At 37.7% G+C, this 19,461-nt stretch overlaps 1 pseudogene; it reads left to right on the top strand.

Moving 5' to 3' along the window:
• The first annotated feature begins 13,576 nt into the window (after positions 1-13,576).
• The window catches only part of LOC125095537 (proteasome subunit alpha type-2-like), a 31,349-nt pseudogene continuing 25,464 nt past the window's right edge, over positions 13,577-19,461 (top strand).

Below are 19,461 nucleotides of genomic sequence, written 5' to 3'. Positions count from 1 at the left end.
CATGGAGTATGCTCAGGATTCTCTCTCCCTCTTCTTCTGCCCCTCCTGCTTGTAATTATTTTCTCTCTCTTTCTCTGTCTCTCTCAAAATAAATAAATAAATAAATCTTTAAAAAATCCAATCTTGGATGTCTTAATTTCTCTAATGTACAGTTTCTTCCTCTGAAAATTAAGGGTTATAATTTATGTTGTCTCAGGACTTTTCCAACCTTAACATTTAGTAAATGCTGATGACTTTTCCCAATAACAGAGAATATAAAGTAATAAACTTTGAAATTCTCTTACAATAATGCAATAATTCCATCTATTCATTAAAAGCATGGGCAATTGGTGATAAATATATTTAAAAAGGAAGAGAGAAAGTATCCAGAACCCACCAAAGTGTATTTAAAAAGAAATCTCCTGAACATGATTTTTTATTGTAATGTCCATCTTTCCTCTCAAGGAGAGCAAAGGAAACACCCAACATTTGAGAAAGATGATCCAAACGGCAAAGTCTCTGGCAGGTTAAGAGAAAGAGAGGGAAAAACAAAATTACCTGTATGAGACACCTTTAAGAGAGAAATTCTAGATGACTTTGGCTTTGGCAAAAATCTTCCCAGGAGTTAAAGGTCATACAAATTTCTCCAACATATCTATGAATGGATTGATGTGTTACCGTATTTCTATTACTTCCTTACTTCCTGAGTGAACCTCACAGAATCCAGGTTCTTTACTTCCATATTAGGAGTTGAAAGGATAAGAGGGATTAAGAGAAAGTTACCCTTTTGTAAACCTTTCAAACCAAGTTTGCTCGGGCTGTGTACCAAGAAGTGTTAGTGAGGGGCATACTCTCTGTGTGAGAAGTTGCTGCATGCTGCAGAAATCTGTGGCTGGGCTCTCATGGTGTCTTATTTAAGGCCAGAGGTCCTGTTCCTTCTGAAATTCAAAGGTTATACTCTGGCTGTAGGAGAGAGGCACACAAGGAAGATTCCTTCACAAAAGGTTGGGCGTTGACCCCTCCCTCTGAGACAGATACCATCATAGGGCAACAGGGTGTCTCAGGATCAGTGGGTTGAATTTCTAGTTTCTTTTTAGGGGCCTTCAAACTTACAAAAATTAATCTTTTTGATTGACTCTGGCTCCTAATCTTGAAGATAAGCTCAGAACATTTACCAGTTTTCAGCACTGCTCACCAGGCCAAGTCTTAGCACCAAATTATGAATTTTGTCATCAGTGACCTTTCCAGTCTTCCCTTTTTACCTGCCCACTTGGTAGCTCAAGTCGTCCTCCTTCCTCCTCTGTGGAAATTTGTCAAAGTGTTTGGGATTGTGAGGGATTTAAAGAGATCAAGTCATTCAGTCATTTCATTTTCGGAAGAGAAAACTAAGATCCGAAGATTTTAGATGACTTCCCTAAAGATATGTTTTTAAATCCTCTTCAGGGTTTCAATATAAGGCATCTGAGTAAGTGACTGACATTGGGGGTATCATTATTAATTGGTTTAACATGTAGGTCACAAAAAATTTTAATTTGGTACCACCTATCATTTCTAGATATCCAAGTGTCATTGCAGGTATGTTTCAAAATAATTTAAATATCTTTAAATATGTAAATTATCTCCTGTCATTCATTTTTAAAACTTTTTAGCAAAACACTTCTGGGATATAAGTGTTCTTTGCTACTATTTTGAAAACCATCGTGAACTGTGAATTAAAAACTGGTTTCCACTTAAAGAGCATTGTATCTAAAAAAGAAGGGGTAAATACAAGGGCAGTTTGTGAGCCCACATTAATGAGTGACTTTAGTGATTCCAACACAGTAGAGTAGGAAGACATGCATTGGGTGGAATGCTGTGAAACTCATAGTTATTTGCTTCTCAGAGTAAGTGTGTAGATAATTTTCTCGGGGCTTGTATGCAAGGATGAATAGATGGAAGATGGAAGCACCTGACCTAGGATATCTAAAGCGCTCTAAATCATGCTCAAGATAGCTATTACTAGGACTTCCACACTTTTGTAATCCTGCCTGATGCAAAACTGTTCCCTGGGGGGCACTTGCCAAAATGAAGGCCAACTTTGTAGAATCGCTAACATCGAATGTCTTATGAGTAGGCAATCTCAATGGAACCTTTTGTCATCAACAGATTGGTTTTGCTGCTTTGGGCTTCCCCCCTCCCCATCCTTATTCCCAATGTAAAAATTTACCCACCTGCTGCGTTACTCTTCTCAAGGGTATTTTGTCAACATTGTCAAAGAGAGTTATGATAGATTTTTAGTGTGGAAAAAAATTGTCAATCTTTTAGGTAAATAATGTGTCTATGGATATATTCCCCAGTAAAATATTTCAGTGCTAAAATAAACAAAACCGTATAACTTTTGTGAACTTATTACATTCCCTCAAGATGTCAAATATTATTAATTTCTTAATATAAACATTGAAACATCTATAAGTTACTAAAAGCATGTTCTTAAAATAACAAGAAAAAATAATTTAACACTGAAGAAAATATTAAACCTCAGCACAATGACTCTTTTAATTTAATGATTATTTTATACTCATTTTTAGTACCCCTTTTGAAAAAGCCAGCATAGAAATTGTTGGTTAACACTCTAATCCTTAATGGAATGCCAGTATACCCAGACTTCCTGCCTTTACCATATCTGTTCTCAGGTCACTTTTCTTTCCCCAAACACAATGAGCTAAAAGATGTGGCTTCACCGTAGAAGCTTTCTCTAGTGCTTTGCCCTCATCTGCCATTTACATCGTTTGAGGAATCTGGTATCCATTTTCAGAAGTCGCCATTGAAGAAATCCTATTTCCTTTTTTATGGTGTGGATACAATTTTGAAAGATAAGTAAAGCTTACCCAATAAAACCGTGGACTTTCTGCTTTTGGTTTGTATCTGTGGAGGAGCTTACTTCCCCTTCTTTCCATTCTTGCCACGAATGGGATGTGCTAGTCTTACGGGTAGATGTATTAACTTTCCTTGAAGTCATCTCTTCATCCTGTTTCCTAGAATGCATGTGTTGCCCAGGATCAGTTGGGTCTGATCCTATGGATTCTCTGCTGCACACAAGACCCTGCTGTGCCTTAGCTAAAGTCTGAGAAGACAATGCCCTGCATGCATCCATTATTGAGAACAATTGAAGGTTAGTCTTCTCTACTGAAATGGATTTAAGTGACAGTCTGTGGACAGGACGTTTCCAAACTTTGGACTGCCGGGGACCAAATGCTACCATCTAAGGCCAGAAATGTTCCATTAATAATTGACTTCAATGGTGTTGACTCTCCATTGAAAGGCTGATGAAGAGACTTTCAGAAACCTTGTCTCATATGGGACCCCAGAGTGCCAGTGTGGATGAAATTAATAACTCAGGTTTTTTCAGGAACAATGGTACAGATCTTAAGCCACAGATCACACTCAGAACCCTAAATATGAAAGTAACTGGGTAGACTTGGGGACAGGTCTTCCAAACCCTGCTTTCTGTATTGCGACTGTGCCACAGTCATTATGTCCATCCTGTGTGTTGGTGTGTGTGTATGTATGAGTGCATGTATTTCTACTTCTTTCTTTGAAACTAACCTCTGTAGCATTATTTTTCATATAGTGCCTGGAGCCTTTACAAAGGAAGAAAGACAAGAATTCTAAATAATTAGAATTCATTCCTATATAGTATGTACATTCTGGTGATTCAATAGCACCCGCCATATGCAAAGGGCCAAGCTGAGGCAGAGTTAGGGATCATAGGGGAATAAGATATTCCAGTGTTTGGGGGATGTTATTATCTGGGATGGCAAAACAGAAATATCTACAAGTATTTCTTGTGCAGGGCAGACCATGCTGGATGGTCCAATAGAGGTGAGGGATAGCGTTTAGAACATGGGCTCTGGCTTCAGAACGTTCTGCAGATTCAGTTTATTTATTTATTTATTTATTTATAGAGAGGGAGCAGAAGCAGGCATGGGGTAGGTTTGGGAGGGACAGAGGGAGAAGCAGTCTCCATGCTGAGCAGGGAGCCCAACTTGGGCCTCAATCCCAGGACCCCATCCCAGGACCCCAAGATCATGACCTGAGCCAAAGGCAGACGCTTTAATTGACTGAGCCACCCAAGTATCCCACAAATCAGTTTTTATTGCTTAATATGTATGTGATTTTGGAAAGATTATTTATTCTCTAGCAGCCTTAGTTTTCTCATCTGAGAAATTGCAGTTAAATGGGATCTTCCTCGTGGAGTCGTTGGGAGGATTAAGTACAAGAAATCACACTGAAGTTCCCTTTTTAAAACCCAGTACCTGCCATACAAGCGTTATGGCTCAATAAGTGTCAGCTGTCACTATAAACAAAGTCCCAAGGAAATAAGGGGGGAGATAAACCCATACACCATTGAAAGAGTTAAAAAAAAATCGATCTCTGTACAGGATTATAATTTAAGGGTACCTAGAGGTGGCTTTGACTTACACATACTGGTAAGTTATGCAGGTTTTACATGTCTTCTCAGTCTGTTAATTCAGTGACAAAATATGTACTTACAACGGCAATTAAAACAACTTAAAGTAGCACCATAATACATCACAGAATACCTCTGTAAGGAAACACAGTTGCTATAGATAATTTTAGATGGTTATGATTTTATGAATATTTTAAGAAGTAAAAAAAATCAGTAAGGTGTAGTGCTATTATGTTTAAACACAGATCTCAGAAATCTAAAACTGTGTCATGGAAGAGCTCTAAAAAGCACTTTTAATAAAGGAAGATGTCTCACTGCATGAAAGACTTACCTTTGAGTACATGAATTGCTGAATGAAAAACATTTGGTAGCATCTTAAAAAAATACAACTTAAGCATTACTTTTAATGTTTAAATAAAAATTTACAGATGGTAGCTTTTTGTACATAAAGATCACAGCCAGGCTGAAAACATAGAAGGACAGACAATGTTGAGATGATATTAATAAATACCTTTTTTTTTTTTAAGTTTGCTCAAGGAGAAGTCCAAAAAGGAAGTCTGACAGTTACATGGACCCTATCACCACAGGAATTACTAGTGATAGAAGACACCAGGAGAAGTGGGTTTGTTTTCAGTTGTGGTTGAAGCTGAAGAACTCACCTTCCTCAGAAATTAATGGAGGCTTTCAATCTTGCTGGCACTGCTACTTTATCATTCATATGACTAAACAGACAATCAATTTAGCCGCAATGTATGGGAATGAGGGGAAAGAACAAATAAGCTATGAATGATGAGAACAGAAAAATCAAAACCCCCTCCCTTATTCTTTTTTAATGGTTAATACCAACAGGGACAAGACCAGTAAAAAGAGGTTAATGAATTGCAAAGATTCTTTAGAAAGTGATTGACTGGTATTGAAGCACAGTCAAATCAGTCATAAATATTTACTTCTATTAGCAACAGTGGGTTGCCTGTTATTTTCAATTGATTTTTAAAGCTGGCAAAAACCTACCACTGTGGCTATTATCAAATGTTCCCAATTTTGTCAATATTTCTCTGCTCTAAACAATTCCAGAACATGCATAGCCTCCTAAACCCTTATTTCAAATGTATTTCTTTCAGCACTCTTTCCAAATGATTACAAATGACAAGTTGAAGTGAGTTTCCCTATATCATTAAGAATAATTATAATCTTCTCATTTTGACATTTTTTTTCTAATGGGTAGAATGGTGGCAGTTGTGGGATGAATGTTCTGTGAGAATCTATATTCTACTAACATTGACTTGCTCACCTGGGGTTGTGTTATTTGTGTCACTGAGTGAAAATGAGCCATAAAAGAAGCCTCTTTTTTTTTCCTTTTTTTTTTTCTTTTTTAATTTCGAGCAACTGGGAGAACTACAAGAGTTAACAGGGTAACACCGTTCCGTTCCAGTTCTGAACAGTGTGCGATACTGCTGTTTGTTTACATCACTGAATAAAATGCTGCTTTATTTGTAAAACCCAATCCAATATAAGGACATTTTCCTGGAACTTGCTGTCTAGACCATCAAAAAGATGGAAATTACTTTTAACACGGCGTTTGTAACATGAAGATCCAATAATTCAATTCAAAGGAACATAACAAAAGGAATTTCCTACAGATAACAACAAAGAGTTAATATTTCCCAGGGCAGACAAGTTTCCAATTCAATTAGTTTTAATGAACCTTCTGCTCACTGGTTACTGAACTAGAAAGAACAGCAATAAATGCCCAGAGGAAAGAGAGAGAGGATATTAAAGGAGGGTTAGTGTATAGTATATAAATTTCCAAGTTGACTAAAAGAGTAGCCTTGATGTAGTTTTGGGAGCTAAAGACAGAGAATCCGATCTGTCTTCTGAGTTTAGTGTACAGAGACAGCAAATCTCAGCTGGTTGTTCTATGCGATGAAACAAATGCACTGTCCGCACCTCCCCCGCCAATGGCAAAACAGATAATAGAATAGATAATACAATACAATCATACAGTTTCTTAAAAGAGCTGAGCATATTCCGTATGGAAAACACAAAATGAATTCTTTGCTAATAATCAGCAGACTGGATTTGTTAGTTTATAGGTATGTACAAATGCATATATGCGTGTATGAATAAGCATGTATATATCTTCCAGAATATTTTTTCAAAGAATTAAGATAATTTTTTTTCAGTTCACATGGAACGGAAATGATATATTCACTCATATAGGGAAGCACGTGGACATAAAATTATGAAAGTAAAAAGCTGCCATCCACAAGCAATTTCCTATTTGAGTTACAGGGAAGGATTTTTACCTTAAGAATGTAATGGATTTCATATTTTTATTTGATTCTGATAGTCACCTTAAACCTGTGCTCTAGCACGGCAAACTTATATTTCCAGGATCAAGCTGCAAAGTCATACTCTGTGGTTAAACATGACTACCTTCACAGATCTGATTGTATAAATATACAAATCCATTCCAGTTAAATATTTGAAATAAAGAATAGAGTTCGGTAAGAGCCTCCATGCCGATTATTGTTTCAAGTAAGCACTGTCAGCTCTTTTTCCATTTCTTAAACTTCTGCAACATTCTTCATTCCCCCTCACACCCTTGTTATATTGAACTCTCTTTTTATTCTTAGTTTCAGCCTAGCTCCCACCCATGATGTGATGGCAATCTTTTTCTGGAGGCTGAGTATGAGAAGTTCAGAAGGCGCGGTACTAACCGACCCTGATGTACCCCAAAAGGTGCGTAAGGATCCACCTAACGCTGGCGGGCTCCATTTTTCCTGGTGCAGAGGTTAAAAGAACACAAGAGCGTTGTAGGGGTGAGCCCCAGCTCGCATCCTTGCGAGCTTCCTCTGGATCGCACTTGAGAATATGGCTGCAAATCTGAGCGGCAGCTACGGCATTTCAATGACGCATATTTTCCCTTACAGATGCTTTTCTTTTTGCCTGAGTTTAAAGTCAAGCTTGTGTTTGTAGATGGCTGCTTTCTCAGTGAGCGTTTGGATTTTGAAAAGGTAGTACCTGGGTTGGCTTTTGAGAGAAGAATGCTTTTCAGCTCCATAATCACACGTTTAACCACCGCCAGGACAAAATTCGGAGACAATGGGACCACATCGAATGCAAAGTTTTAGTTTTATAGCACAGTGTCTCTCTTGACATATTCTTAAGGAAGCCCATCACGTAATTAAGAGAAATATTGAAACAGGACAACTTCTGTCTGCAATGCTATCGTCCAGTCCGAGCAAAGACTGTTTTAGTACTTTAAAAAGTTCTCACCGAATTGTTGATATTATTCAGTGGTCTTCATTTACTTAATTTTAGTCCTGCATTTTTAACATAAAGAGAAACTATGCATTCATTGCATAGTTCCTAAGAGATGATTGCTTTAAATAGTATGAAATTGTAGAAAGAAAGGAAATGAAACCAAATACAGAGAGCACTGATTTTCAGCACAAATCCTTTGTCTTGCAATTATCTCTGTTCTGGCCACATAAGAATTATTACAAATAATCAAGTGACCTCGAGCTAGTTAAAAAGTAGAATATGATATGGCTAACCTCTTTGAAAATATCCATATGCGTATTTACATGAAGAGGTTGTTTCCAGGGACAGAGTTTAAAAATTCATTTTCAGTTTGGACAAATGTTTTACTTTGTCTTAGATTCATTTGAGGTTCTTGTGCATAGTGGTTGGGTGAGTTTTTAGAGCTTCCAAAGGAAGAGAGTTTGGGAGAATATAAAATTCATTTGCACTTTCGGTAATGGCACAGGAAATAACGCTTTTGGGAAAGGGGGAATTTTTTAAATCAAACGGTAATTAGCATATGAAGTGTGATTATGGACACATCAATGGAAAAACAACCTTACTTCCATGTGAGTGTGCCTCAAGGTAGTGGGATCCAGAGCCTGTTGGTGGCTGGCAAAACAAAAACAGAGCCTCTCCTTCCACAGAACAATAGAGACACGTGAATAGGCAGTGGTAGGCACAAAAGGAAACAGATATTAGACTAAGGCATTTAATTGCAAAATAAGAACACAAGGGTGCAAAACGCTAAAGCCCTCTGATACCCGGTTTTCTTAAATAGCAAACAAAACTCTAGAACTTTGCCTCTGAGGTATTACAAGAAACTTTGTCAAGTTGCACATGAGAAAATAGAGCCCACAGCCATATAGTAAGCAAAAAAATTCTGTTTGAGTATTGACATGACAGTTTTTGAAAGTTCAAGCAGAAAACCAATTATAATGAGCACTGGAAAGCCCGGAGCCCTGCTGTTCAATAAATAAAAAGTACAACAAACTATTTTCCAAAAAGGTTCTAGAGAGTTTCTTCTTGTCCCACTACTTACAATCTGATTACATAAATAGTCTCTATTTGCTGTTGAATTGCCAGGCAGCTGTATTAAAGTACAAATCAAATCAAGTCAGGATTAGAAAGTAAAAGAGCATGGTTTAAAGTAATCTATCCCCCAGGAACTGTGCTCAGATTCATCAAACAGAGCTTAAAGTACAGTATATCTTATACCCTCGTGTTTCCATGCTGTATTGCTGCAAAACCAGTTATTATTTTTGATATCCCGAGAATGTTGCTTGTTGCTGAAGAAGGCTCACTTGCTTATTTAAAGGTACTATTCGTATGTGCCACTTCCTTATTACTTCTTTTGGGTTAGATTCATGGGAAGGGCACAAATAGGACATAAAGACTAGTAGACTCTTTATTGACCATATCCTATCTGCCTCAGCTGTGAATTGTCATGAATATTTCTTGCAGATAAAAGGATGACTAATTTATTCCAGATTTTGGGTGATACACATTTGGGATGATTTTAAAGAAAAGTGGCTCGTCCTCCGGTGCTATTGGCTGTAAAGTATTATGCACACCAGCCCTTGCAAATCCTGTTCCATCCAATTACTACCGAAGGAGAAGGTGATTTAGTCATTTCAACCCGTGATTGTTTCTGATGGAGGGCTCTATGTGTACTTGTCAACGAACTCATCAGTCTTTGGTATTTACAAAATTGTTGTCACCTTCATGCAGAAGGAACACAGTTCAATGAATATATGTACTTTTATCCGTGACTATTTTCTACTTTCCTGATCATACAGAACAAACTTGTTTAAATCTACAAATATAAGCTTATATTTCACCATGTTCCTTGTATTTATATAATAGCCAAATATCTATCCAGAGATGGTATATTGGCTTCAGTTATCATATGCTACATTTATCTCCAAAGGGCATAAATGCAGCCTGTGAAGATAGCTGGATATTGATTTATAGTGATAAATTTATATTTTATGTGTAACACAGAGGGGAAAACAGGCAAAAGTGTGATTTCTGTGAGCTGAATGGCTTTAAGAAAATGGGTAATGTGTGTTTTAACCAGACAGCCCAATGATCATTTTTCTTCCCACATCCCTAAGCTAAGGGAGAAGAAGTCGACGGTTGCCATTAGTTAACATTTCTCATGTAAGTAGCTCTACTTGCAAACTATGCCACATTAAAACGAGCATTCAGTGTCACTGTCATGCACCAGCGTATTAGAAATGCTGGCACCTCTCCATTGCAGTCTGAGGCTCTTCAGCCGAACTTAAAGTTCAGTTCTCTGCACTTTGCCAACCTGATCATTACCAGTGACGCAGAGCACCCGCGGTGAGATGTAGCCAGGTGACCAGGGCAGCGATGGGAGGGGACCTGTGTTCATGTGGGACATTTGGAGGTTTCTCTGCACGGGACAGAGAGGTTCCTGTTGGAAATGCTTTTAAAAAAGTGGGGAGCCTTAATATTACCGTCCCTCCTTCACCCTCTTCTAGGTTTATCATGCAAAGGTCAAAAATGAAATTTGCTATTTATTGTCCCTCGAAAGCCCATATGGTGAGTGTGGACCTTGCCAATGCACGAGGGAGGCGACTGCGGATGAAGATCCTCCGTACCAGGTATTTATGGGGCCAGGGGTGCTCACAGAGTCGGCGGGACATTGCTCCTAGGAAACCGGCTGCCAAACCGGTCTGGCTCTGTGTTGGAAATAAACAATTTTTGAAAATCTTTTAATGAAATATTGATTTTATCAAGCACATCAAACTAAAGGCAAATGTACCATGGTGTCATGATTAAAAAATAACAATATATTACAGGTAAACTAAGATAAATGAGTTAAGTGTTCAGTTTGCAGTACAAATTGAAACCATATATCACAACCTTTCATTATATTGCATTACTGCTAGAGTACAGAATATGGAAGTTGATTGAATAGTAATATCAAATTAGTAGGGGGCTTTACCCTGGTTCAGTTGATGGAGGAATTTGGAGCTAAAAAGGGATTCTTTCCATAACAAAAGTTTCTTAAAAATATTTTTAAAATGAGTGGGACTGATAATCAGGAAGACTATGGCACCCTGAAATTGCCCTTCCCAGATCTCACATGAAGAAATGAAGGGATCTGTATTAATTTTAAAGCTCCCTTTGATTGGGTGAACCTGTCTCCGTTTTGTATGACTTTCTTGCCACAGGTCATTGCCTGGTGCGGTGTACCATGAAACAAACAAATAGAAAAAGGCACCTTCTGGCACTTTAAGTCTCCCTGCCATCTGACTACTACCCTAGTGGTTCAGAATGATGAAAAGCAGAGACTGGGAGAAATCTTCCTATGGTTAGATTGGGAAAAATGAGCATGATGATCACATGGGCTGGGAAGGGCAGCAAAGACAGCCGAAGTCATCTCGGAACTCAAGAGAAAAGGAGAAGACAAGAGGTCACAATTATATGCTGGTATCACACTCCCTTTCACAGAGATCTGATATATTCAGTTTGTTCTTGTATGGTGCTTAGGGAAGTTCTAATTAAGGGAAGAAAGAATTTTGACACATGTGAAGCAGAGATCAATATTTAGCACTATAATCAGCAATTCCTGATGGTTTGACAGTGTCACTATACACATTGTAACTATCCATTATTTTCTCGGGGAGGAGAGCCAGGCAGAGGCTAACAGGCTTACGGCAAGCTATCATGAATCACATAAAGCAGTGTCTCTTTCGCTTCTATTTGTCTTGCTTTTCATCTTCATTCATCCTTATAAAGAAGGCTGTACTGCCATGAGCCCCGAAACGCCATCCTACCACTGAACTGCGACAACAAAAAGCAAGAACAGTTTCTAAAAAAGTCTACTGTATAAAGTACAATAGCTACCTTCCAGAGAGATTAAAAAAGAAAAAAGAAAGGAAGTGGTGGCTGTTTACCCTCCGAAAACATGCATGGTAGACTCCCTTCACGTTTAACCTAAAGGGACTCTGTTAGCCACTAGAAAAATATTAATTTAAAACACTTTTGGGGGAGGTTATGTTTATAATAAGTTACAGGTTTAGAATATATTGATCTCATTTTTCACCCAGACTAAACAGTGTCTGTTCTACAACAAAGAAAATCCCACCGTCACAGAACTGAACCATATTCTGTTTCAAATTTTGGGCTTGGCTGTTGAGTCGAAACTGTAATAAAATATCAAAATAGCTAGTCATGTTAACTTGAGGGGTGCAAGCAGATGGTAGAGTTCTGTGTTCGGGTTTTTATCCCACAAGAGATTTGTTAAGCTGTAAATCAATCTTTCTGTTCACAGATACGTAAAGTTTAAGTTGATAAAGCTCAGATTTTGGCTAAGAAGTATGTTAGTTATCTAGTCTACCTGGGTACAGTTTGATTTCCGTTTAAGTTACCTAGGTGATATCATAATAGTCAATGATCATGTTAGCACATTGGATACCAATGCAAAATAAAATGCAAATCCCGAGGCTATCGTTCAGTTGATTTTAAGTTAATTGCATTCTGTCGCTCCGTTTAACTAATTATAAAGTGCTAGTCTCTGTTTTTTCTTTTTTCTTTTTAATATTAAAAAACTGTGGCAGGTCTGTTTGGTTAATTTTTAGGAATTCATCATGAGTAAGTGATTTCAGAATTTATTTTATTTCTTTTTGCGCATTTGACTTTGACGGAGAATACGTACCAGATCACTTAAAGAAATAAACACCCTGTAAGATGTGATGGGATAATTTGACTCCAATTTACATACAGAACATTATTTCCAACATTTTTCATACCATTCACAGGCGTGCAGCACGCAATATATGACTGTAGGTGGAAGTGAAAGACCCCGTGTCTTGCATCTCAAACTGTCAGCTGATTCTCACTGCTCTATTCCTGTTTAAGTGAGATGCTGACACAAGCTCGCACACTGACTATCCCAAGTAGCACTAATTAAGGGCTGTCCAACTGTGCTTTCTGTTGAGCAGTTTGCTCCAGTGGGTGACAGGAAACAGCCTGAGCTCTGTCTGCGGAATGACATAACAAAGAAGGTTAAAAAAAAAAAAGGAACACAGATCTGGTGGGCTGGATAAAAAGACCTGAGAGAGAGCTAACTTCCCTATTTGTTGCTATGAATATATAATTTTAGATGAGGAAAACTTGCTAAGTCACTGTTTATTGTCCATTTATTAGGGTACTTCTTGCAAGAATTAAGAATAATTATAGATGAAGAATGTGAACTAATAGGGAACTTGGGGACAGAGCATTCCTCTTATTCAAAAGGTTATCAATAAATCTCTTTTTAAAGATGGTGGTCAAATGTTGTCATTATGGCGTAATGGTGTTATTTGTAACTTGGAGAATTTAGCTTAAAAAGCAAAGACTTGAAGGGAATGACTCCCTTGGGTATGACTGTGAAAGTTAATTTATTAACAGTCAGGTTGATTAGGAAAGTGTTATTAAAGGGGGGGAGAGAGAGAGAGAAGAAAAAGAGAAGAAAGGACAAAAAAAAAGAGAACAAAACAAGTATTTCTACAAATGAGGAAGTAAGGAGAGCTACAATCACGTTAAGTTCCTTCCCTCCATTCATTTTCCTTAAAACTCCAGGGAATTCAAACCCGAAATTCTGTGTTTCTCTCTACTGGCTCTAAAAATAACCCCACATAGAGTCTTGAGAAAAATATATATAAATGAGCCAACTGTTCCCCCCAGGTATTATATCATTACTTAGAAGTGTAATAGATCAGCATGGGAATATGATGGAAACTAAAGGGGAGGAAGCACACAGACTTGCGTTCTCAAGGTATTTCTGTGTATTCTAATGATCACCATTCTCATCATCTACCAGCAGGCATGGGGCTTAGACCTGGGTGCAGTCGATTTCTTGACAGCACTAAGCGGTATCGCCTCCTGGCTGCTGTGGTGTGCTTGAGGAATTGGCTGGCCCACCACTGTCCTTTTACAATGGTTTCATTTAATTGTAATCCAAAGATCAAAGGTCTGTAACTCTTTAACCAAATTCCAATGTCTGCCAAATTCAATAGCTGTCATTCTTATAGAAAAAGGCAGTGTAATATGTGTGTCCTGATCTAATTTTATAGAAAAAGACCCAATTTACATACTGTTTATTTAGTTAAGTCCCTAAAATCAATACCTTTGTCTGTACCTCTTTTGTTTAAAATACATCATGACATGGCAAACAGCTATATAAATGAATTTTTCTAAACCACACGCATTGTTAATGTTTCTCTATTGCACACTCAAAAAAAGAATAGTTGAAATCAGAGCATTTTATAGATCAACCTAAATGTATTTTAATATTGGATTACTAAAGAATGTTAAGTTTTACATTTCTAAAATTATAAATTTCGTTTGAAAAGGTCAGTCATTTTCCTGAGCCACATTTACCAATAGAAGAACATATTTCAGCCATTGGAGGAAGAGGAAAAGTGATTATGCCCACTATTAAGAGAAAATAATTCTTAAAAATGTGTCTCTGTAACAAACAAGTAAAAACCCAAACAACAATGAGCTCCTGAAAAAGTTTCAGGATGGGATGACGGGATTCTAAAGGAAAAGAAACCACTTTTTGTTGATAAGAAATAAATCCATTCAAATAGTTATCTTACAGATTAATCCATAATTCATTACACCTAAGAAAAGCATTGTTTTGCTTTGTGTTATAGTCACAGGCATCCCTTTACTGACATTCCTGTGGTCACAGTAATATTTCTTTGAAATGTGAAGCAAATGATTATCTTTAGAACAATTTTTTTTTCCAACTCTAAGAATAGCTATTGGTGTGTTAATTTTGCACTTTTAATGACATGTGGCTTTTATATTTTGATTAGCTCTTTAGAATAATTTCCTTCCTTCATTGTCTCTGGTGTGTAACCATAATTAGTTGGCAAGGTTAAGCAAGATGGATCTAAGTGACACATGCGGTGTGGTTAGGAGTAGTCATCACGTGACAGTGAATACTTTAACGTGTGAAGACCAGAGCAGTCTCCCTTTTAGTGAAACTTGGTGATTTTGTGCTTTAAAAGCATGAAGTTTTATGTTATTACCCTTTCAATTAATCAGAATTAAAGAGCAAATGTATTTATATATTTTCTCTTTTCTTAAGAGATATTGAGCATTTAGTTGCCTCTTTATTTTTCTAGGGAGGAATTTTCCAAGCTGAGATGAGACTAAATCTTTTAGGATAGGAAACCTAAGCCATGTGTTTCCCCACATAAGGACAATTACTAAACCTGAACACCCTGCTTTTTTTCATGCAAAGGAGAAGGACTTGAAGGCACTTGGTGAAGGGAGGGCCCCCAAGTCAGAGCTCTCAATGTTTCTATTTATACTTCAGATTTGTAATCGAATTACTTTGCACTTAACCTTGATAAAACTCCAGTGTTATTTTTTAGTTCATTTTCACAGATTCTACACTCACTCTATTCTAGTCCCCTCATTTCAGAGCTTTAGGGTTTTGGTATTTAGGCTAATACGTCGGCTCTAAGGTATTCTGTAGCTTAGTCTGGAGAGCACAAACCTCTCCATCTTCCAGTACGGGAAATCTCTTAGGAATTTCTATGCTTCAAGAAAGAAATTTTGTCTGGGAACTTAAGGATGTAAGTCATGTCTCTTAATTAAAGGATATTTCTAAGTACCTGTCATTGCCACAACTCATCCATGAATATTTACTTATCCATTCATCTTCCTACCCGTAACTCCATCTCACCTCTGTTGAATCTCTTCAGTATGCCAGGTACCGTGGTCAGAGCTGTAAAAACAAAGATGCCTGTAGCAAAGTTACCACTTTCGAGGAATTCTGGCTAGAGTGAAGGAGACAGTCACATAAAAAGCTAAACCAAACCGAACAATCAAACAACCCCCACTCCTAGCTAAAGCTATGTTCTCATGTGTCTTAAAAATAGTTTTTATCTTTTGGTGGCCAGAAGCGACAAACCTGTCTGAAACCTGGTGCATGTACCTCCTTTCCTGAATCTGAGATATTGAATGTCATTAATGTGGGAGAAAAGATGCGGATGGTTCATCCTGGCTTGTTAGTTGACTCTGGGAAATGCATATGTTATGGTAACTCGAGTAGAATAGCTGTTTCTAAAGAATCCAACAGGTAGCTGATTTCCCCAGCCCAACACTGGAGGAAATAATCCCAATACTGCATAGCTGTAGTGTTTACATTTCATGTTCCTTATGGGTTTTTTTTTTTGCCATTTGTGATTTCCATATCACTTTTCATAATAGCATGGCCCTCCTCCAGCAACTTCCCTCATCCGCTGCCCTCCCTCGTGACAGCACTGTGCCCTCCCTCCCTTGCTGCCCATATATGCCATTTCCAAGGGCAGTCTCCTGAAGCCCATCTTTTTTGTGACTGTCTTAGGTGAATGTGTGACCCCCTCCAACTTTCCAGCAAATGACTTCCCATCCCTGATCTCCTGCATAGTCTGATATATGGGACCAACTCTGTTTCCTGTTTCTTATGACCTTGTTTAAGAAAATAAATATCTTCCAAACTTAAAATAATTTCCTGGACATAAAATAATTTCCTGGACAAATACATTGTCCAGATAATTGTCCCAGTACATGGACAATTGGCAAAACCTTGTATCATTTGATTAAGTGTTAAGAATAGTGCGCTTCTGGCTTTTGATTCCCTTTCACGTGACATACGTATGTTTGTTTAAACATTTTTCTAGGAAGATTGTCCGGACACAAAAATTGGGAAAGGGGTGGTTCTTGCCTGCTGGGTTCTCATAATCTGTGACTAATAATGATAAATCCTCCTAAAACAAAGTAGATTAAGAAAATGCAGATTATGCCATTTTTATAGCATCAATAAAACATCAGAGAACACTGAAGTATTTCTTGATGAGTCACTTATATTCCATTGTACTTTTCAGACCCTGGTACATGAGCAGCACTTGTCTCCTTCAGTGTCACGCGGCAACGGAACACACTTCCTCCTATGCTCAATGCAATGTTTCATTCGTTAGCCTTCTTTTGGTGACCCAGTGCCTTCCCGCTCCTGCTCTTCCTCCTCCTCCTTCTCTTTCTTCTTCTTCCCTTCAGGGATCCATGTTCTTTTTATTAGACATGTGCTCAGTTCCTTGGATTTTTTAAAACTTAATTGGTGAATTAGTTCTTACTGCTTGTTCTGGGACCCATCCATCACATGATTCGAGAGCAGTTTTCTTCATTCCCAGTAGGCAATAAGAATGAAAGAACTAATATCACTGAAAATATTTTTTTCTTTGGAAATTAATTCACATTTTAATTTTGCATGATATAGACTATTTTGTCCATTACTTTGATATAATGCTATCATTATTTGGAGCTTGACTTAATGCTTAAAGTGGGCAGTAGAAAATTGGATTTACTGATCTAACCAGGAAGAAATCTTTCCTGTTGCCGTTAATAATTCAAGAAAAGAGGACCATGTTAACTGAGAAGACATTCCTCTGAGGGTGGAAGAAGGGCAAGTCGGGGCCCAAGTGTCCCCACTTATTTGAGCCATTTGACAGATTGTTTCAAATCTCAAGTCTTGAGACTTTGCTGATTATAAGCTCGTAGTCGAGCTGGAAAAAATGTTTTAATTTATATCTAAGATGCTAGCACATAATTATTGCAATATGATTACATGCTGCACTGTCTTAAAAGAGGGAAGGAAGGAAGGAAAGGTAGGAAGATCAGGTCAGCCATTGAGTTGGGCATTTCACAGGTGTTATATCTACAGAAGGTTAGAGATCATTATATTCATTTTACAGATTAATAAAAAGAAGACTAGGTGATTTCAGTAGTTTCCCTCAGATTACACATGTAGCAAGTGCTGAACTGAACTCTAAATTCAGGTTTGACTGACTTTAAAATATATATATATATATATATATATATATATATATATATATATATATATTTTTTTTTTTTTTTTTTTTTTTTTTTAAAGTAAGATTTGAAGATTCATGAGGAAATGCTTTGAGAGACCTGGTAAGTGAAATAGGTGTACTCAATCCAAACAATAGAACCATAGTAAATTGCAGAGTTCTGAATAAAGATATTTGATTTCAGAAATTTTGAAAGTCCTATGCTGGCCAGTCATCACATTCAAATAAGTGCCAGAGTCCCCAGAGCGGCTGTGCGAGCGAGCCCCAGCTGCGGGAGCCATTTTCTACATTTGAACTGTCCTCTGCTTTCTGTTAAACTCTCCCTTCAAATGACTGCCCTGTTTTCTAGACTTTTATTTCGGAAACTCATACCTGGAGGATATGCTCGTTGTCTTTCAATAATAATCTGCTTTCACTTGCAGTATAATTTTCTGTGTGTCGGTGTGGTTGGAAAGAAGTTAGAGCCGGCTTGAGCCCCACGGGGATTCATAGATGGAAGGGGGGGGACAAATGGCAGATGTCGCCAAGTGGGGGAGAGAAGGATTATTTCTTGTTCCATTTGAATAACACCTTAGTAATTCCCATTACACTTTTGATCTTGGCTTAGGTATAACTTCATTCAAGAAGCATTCCTTGATCCTGCTAAGGTTGTATCTTCTGTAGCCCCTTGAACTTACCTTTTCACAGAATGTTATTCTCTTTTCAACTGCCAATATATTTGCACCTTTCTCCTCTTACCAACTCTGTTGGTAGAAATAACACCTAGCTTGCTCATCTTTGCATCTCTAATATTGTGTATGGCCTCTCCAACAGAGCTCGTGCTCAATATATATTTGTTGAATTAATGAAGGAATAAGTCAATATTAAATATTATACTTTTCTCTTTATGCATATTTATTTATATTGCTTTGGAAAACAATTAACTCTTCCCATGACTGCTAATTACAGAAATGAGAACCTTATACAATTTTTGGAAGCAAAATATTCTCTGTTTATTCTAAGTAAGCTGTAGGACATTCAGAGCTTGGGTGTTATTAGTCAAGGTTTGGTCAGGAAAACAGCACTCTAGGTGATTCAAACAGGGAGAGTTTATTTTATTTTGTATTTTTAGGAAGGGTTTAAATTCAGGAGCTAAGATCATTTGGGAGAGCTGAGGATGTGGTGGAAGTCATGAAAAGCTGTTGCTAGGTTTCAGGAAATCAGAAATTTGTGGGAATTGCAGATTCCCACTGCCAATAAACCTCGCTGCCTTCAGTACGAAAAACTGAGCAGTAGAAAGGTCCTGGGAGCCACTGACAAATACTCTGTGCCTGGACATTACTGCTAGAAGGTTAATAATGGCTTGGATTCTCTTCCAAGCTCCAAATTTCATGGGACTGGATTGCCCCCTTCCAAAGAGAGGGTGTTTTAGTTTTCTGTGGTTGTAACAAACTATCAAACACTTGGTGGTTTAAAACAATGTCTATTATTTTCTCATAACTCTCAATGTCTATTATTCTCTCATAGCTCTGGAAGCCAGAAGTCTAACAAGGGTTTCACCCCGCTGAAATTAAGGTGTCAGCAGGGCCATGCTCCCTCCAGAGATACTAGGGACAAGTCCATTTCCTTGACTTTTCCAGCTTCTGAACAGCATCCCTATTCCTTGTTCCATGACCCTGTATCACACCACCTTTTTCTCTCTTCCTATTTCCTTTCATCACACTGACTTCTTGTGTTTCATATCTCCCTCTGTCTCTCTCTTCTAGGGACATGCATGATTACATTTAGGGTCAACCTGTATAATCCAGGATTATCTCCCCATCTCAGTATTCTTAATTTAATAACATCTACAAGGTCCCTATTTTC

Source organism: Lutra lutra, chromosome 3 (assembly GCF_902655055.1).
Source record: "Lutra lutra chromosome 3, mLutLut1.2, whole genome shotgun sequence".
In the NCBI taxonomy this organism is placed as follows: Eukaryota; Metazoa; Chordata; class Mammalia; order Carnivora; family Mustelidae; genus Lutra; species Lutra lutra.
Note: the sequence above shows the minus strand (reverse complement) of the source record. Positions and strands in the feature narration are given on the sequence as shown.